This window comes from Pongo pygmaeus, chromosome 4 (genome assembly GCF_028885625.2).
Source record: "Pongo pygmaeus isolate AG05252 chromosome 4, NHGRI_mPonPyg2-v2.0_pri, whole genome shotgun sequence".
NCBI lineage: Eukaryota > Metazoa > Chordata > Mammalia > Primates > Hominidae > Pongo > Pongo pygmaeus.
Window position 1 is genome coordinate 123,757,738 of NC_072377.2, and position 5,014 is coordinate 123,762,751.

Below are 5,014 nucleotides of genomic sequence, written 5' to 3' on the forward strand. Positions count from 1 at the left end.
CTAGTGGAGCTGATTTCCAGCTCTAAGGGTGGCATGTGACCCACGTTTGACCATCAAAGCTTCACATTCCCTTGACTGCAGTGATTGGATCAGAGATGGATAATGACAAGCCACCGGGACTTCCTCCTCTTTTGTTGAGACTTCTGAGATGAGTCTTCTTGACACAGCGACTTCTCAGCCAGAGTACAAGGCTGGCCTGCTTCTCAGAAGTCCCTGTGCTTTGGGGCCCAGGTGTAAAATGATATTGATTCAAGCAGGTCTCAAGCTGGGAAGGAACATATACCATGGCAGGAATACAAGTTTATGGTGAGCTGGAGGCACAGATTTCTCCATAATAAACAAGCATTGTGTAGGAGGGACCAGTGTTAAGAGCAGAAGGGTGTTAGGGAGGGGCATCTGGGGGGTTTGAGGAGTCTGGATCTGAACTCTGCTGGAGGATTCCAAGATGCGGAATGTGATGAGTCTCCAAAGTTGCAACACGCTCCTCCAAGCTTTCAAGATCTCTGCGGTGAAGAGCCTTGGCTGCACCCTCCTTCCTTTAGCCAGCTGCATGTTTGCACACTGAAGAATTTAGCCATTGCTCTTTCTCCAGTCCTCTCTGCTTTAAGGCATCTTGGTTATTGTTTTTTCCTTCTCCCATCTTTTCTCCCACCATCAAGGTGAGACTTCACTTCATCTCTGGCAGTGTTTAAAAGAAATTTCCATTCAGCACAACTCTTTGAATCCTTTGGAGAAGAGTTATCAAAGAAATGTAATAGGAAAATAAACTGTGGCAAACATTTGGCAATTTATTTTCGGTGTTTTCCCTTGTAGTTTGGCAACCTGTCCTGATGAATCCATGTGCGTGAATAAGCGACAGCCAGGACTCAAGGAATTGTATTTCTATTGTCTCAGTCATAACTTATCTCCCATTGTGTTTACTCCTCCCTGTATTTTTTGCCGGACATACTGCCTGCAGCTTCTGAGTAATTCTGCTGAGGGACTAAATATCTTACTCAGCTTTCTTCATCACTCCTTTGTTCAACCTGAACTAATAGCAACAACAAAAAACAAAACCCCAAACAACCGTATGGTAATTAGATATATAACATGCCACCATTTAAGGGGCTGAGTTTTAGAACGTTCCCCCACCCCCCACCCCCCGCCCGGTGCCAAGGACTCAGGAATGATGGGGAGTGTAATTGAGGGATTTCCATTTATGTCATTCCTAGGAAGGTATGTTTCCCCAGGCTCTCAATCTGACTTTTCTCCTCTTAACTGAGTGCTTACTGTAGCCTTTGCAAGGGATTCATTGGTCTGTATATCATCTAATTGCTTCAGTGCCATGATAAATCAATTTAAGAAGCGATTGAAGCGTTCAACATAACAAGTCTTCCCATAAACCGGCTATTTGGGCTCGGTGGCAAATCGGAGAGCTGAGGTGCCCTCAGCACGGAGACAGGAGCCCACTGCTGGTAGTTTGGTATTGGAAAGTGTTCCTTGGGGAAGTCAGCCAGGACAGCAGCGAGAGAAGAAGCGGCTCCGGGCTAACTTTGCCTCATCGTAACAGCGAGATCTGTTGATACTAGGTCTGCCTTTGGTCAGAAGAAAGTCTCTGAATTATTAGAAGGAAAAAGAGAGTGGGGGAAATAGAAACAACAAAAGTTCTCTATTTCCTCGGGAATGGCAGAGCCTAGCCTTGAAGACGCTAATGTTTCTGTGGCTCTTTACTCCCTCTTGTGGCCATATGGTGCCAGTGTTTTCTATCACAGATCATGTTTGCATTAATCACTCCGTTGTTTAACATGAGAATATAATTAGTTTGGATGCAATAATCTAAGGACACAAAGAAAAGAGGGTCTATGTGCATGTGGACACACTTCTCATAGAGTTAAAGAATTCAGTTGTGAAAAGTCGTAAATTAGCACGTAGATCCATTGTTCCTGCCAATATATAGCTTCACAAACACCTTTTCCACCAAATATTGGACTAGTATAGGGATTATACGACTTGGGAAGGAAAGAAAGCAAGAGAATTTTACTCTTTTACTTCAGCTCAGGGTAAATAATATAAAATTTCCCTACAAGAATTAAAACATAGGATCTGAATTCATACATACATCTCAGCGATGTAATGTATGTTTGTAATATTTTTGGAATTATTTTACTTATTGCATATTGTATTCTCTGTAACATGCTCTCCTCTGCAGCACAGGCAGGAGTGGAACAAATGACAATTTAATTGAAAGGTCCCTTTTTTGAAAACTTGAATAGGATGGGCAGCTCTCCAAGAAAATGTACTAGAAATAGATTCTGTTTTTCAAGGAAAATGAGCAGGCAGCAATTTTTAAAGTGCTATGCATTGTTTTAGGATTATTCTCAATAGGGCCAAGTACATCTGCAGTGTGGCTTAAAGTTTTCAGTACTTTGGTAAATTATGCGACATTAAAACAACAATACTATACTTTTTTCACAGGTATGGACTCTGTACAGGGCATTCTTTAACTGGCCTGGCTGCTTGGGCATGGTCAAGGCACTGTAAACATTTGTCTTTCCTGGTAGGGTGGGCAGTCTTTACAATTGTCCCCATGATCTTTCCCTCTTGGTATCCATGCCCTTGTACAATCTCTCCCATTTCAGCATGGGGTGGACTTATTGACTTCCTTCAAATGAAGAGAATATTGCAAAAGTTATGGGATATCACTTCCTTAGGTTACAGAAAGACTATGGCTTGCCAAAAATGGAAGCAACCAAGATGTCCTTCCACTGATGTGGCACATCCGCAGAATGGACCATTATTCAACACTTAAAAAAAAAGAGCTTCATCTTTGCTGTTAAAATTGACAGTATGGTGGATCATAAAGCCAGTTTCCCTATATTTAAAAGGCTTGAAATCAGAGAATGTTCTTTGATGATAATGCGTTACACTCAAAATCATTAACAAAAAGATTACTAGGAAATTTCCTTGTTTGATATTAAGAAGCAAACTTGTAAATAACTCACACGTCAAGAAAGAAATGTTAGAAGCTGGAAACCATCATTCTCAGCTGTTGCAGGAAGTCAGGGACCCCGAATGGAGGGACTAGCTGGAGCTGTGGCAGAGGAACATAAGTTGTGAAGATTTCATGGACATTTATCAGTTCCCAAATAATACTTTTATAATTTCTTATGCTTGTCTTACTTTAATCTCTTAATCCTGTTATCTTCGTAAACTGAGGATGTATGTCACCTCAGGACCACTGTGATAATTGTGTTAACTGTACAAATTGATTGTAAATCATGTGTGTTTGAACAATATGAAATCAGCACACTTTGAAAAAGAACAGAATAACAGCGATTTTTAGGGAGCAAAGCAAGACAACCATAAGGTCTGACTGCCTGCGGGGTCGGGCAAAAAGAGCCATATTTTTCTTCTTGCAGAGAGCCTATAAACAGATGTGCAAGTAGGGAAGATATCGCTAAATTCTTTTCCTAGCAAGGAATATTAATATTAATACCCTGGGAAAGGAATGCATCCCTGGGGGGTAGGTTTATAAACGGCTGCTCTGGGAATGTCTGTCTTATATGGTTGAGATAAGGACTGAGATATGCCCTGGTCTCCTGCAGTACCCTCAGGCTTACTAGGGTAGGGAAAAACCCTGCCCTGGTAAATTTGTGGTCAGACCAGTTCTCTGCTCTCGAACCCTGTTTTCTGTTGTTTAAGATGTTTATTAAAACAATACGTGCACTGCTGAACATAGACCCTTATCAGTAGTTCTGCTTTTGCCTTTTGCCTTGTGATCTTTGTTCTGCTTTTTGCCCTTTGAAGCATGTGATCTACTTCCTGTTCTTACACCCTCTCCCCTTTAGAAACGCTTAATAAAAAACTTGCTGGTTTGAGGCTTAGTTGGGCATCACGGTCCTACCGATACGTGATGTGACTCCCGGGGACCCAGCTGTAAAATTCCTCTCTTTGTACTCTTTCTCTTTATTTCTCAGCCGGCTGACACTTATGGAAAATAGAAAGAACCTACATTGAAATATTGGGGGCAGTTTCCCCCGATACTCAGCAAACTATCACAAGGACAGAAAACCAAACACCATGTGTTCTCACTCATAGGTGAGAATTGAACAATGAGATCACTTGGACACATGGTGGGGAACACCACACACTGGGGCCTGTTGTGGGGTGGGGAACTGGGGAAGGGATAGCATTAGGAGAAATATCTAACATAAATGATGAGTTAATGGGTGCAGCAAACCAACATGGCACATGTATACCTATGTATCAAACCTGCACGTTGTGCACATATACCCTAGAACTTAAAGTATAATAATACTTTTCTAAAAAAAACTGCCAAAGGGGGGGAAAAAAAGAAGTTAGAGAACATTTTAAACTGGAAAACTTCAAAGTTTTCTTTGAAAACCAGGAGGGCATGATAGAAGGAAAGGAGAAGCAAGGTTGTGGATTGTAATGGTGGATCATAAAGTCTAAGCAAGAGGAGAAAGTAAGACAGAAAAGAGTCTGGTATTGGGAGAGCCAATGGAGTCAATGCACTTCTATGAAAAGGCATGGAAGAAACTGAAATTCAGATTACTAAGTGAAGAAAGCCCATCTGAAAAAGGCAACATACTGTATGATTTTAACTATATGACATTCTGGAAAGGAAAACCTATGGATAAAATAAAAAGATCAATGGTAGTCAGGGGCTTGGGGAGAGGGAGGAATGAATAGGCAAAGAAGAATTTTAGGGCAATGAAAAACTTTGTGTGATACTATAATGATGGATATATGTCATTACACATTTGTCAAAACCCATAGAATGTACACCGATGGGTTTCTGGGTTTCTGGGTTTACATTAGGGGTTATGTAAACCACAGACTTTGAGTGATAATGATGTGTCAGTGTAGGTTCACTGACTGTAACAAATGTACCCCTCTGGTAGGGTGTTGATAGTGGGGGAGTTTATGTGTGTGGTGGGGGGAGCAGAGTGTATATGGGAACTCTGTACTTTCTGCTCAATTTTGCTATGAACCTAAAACTGCTCTAAAACAT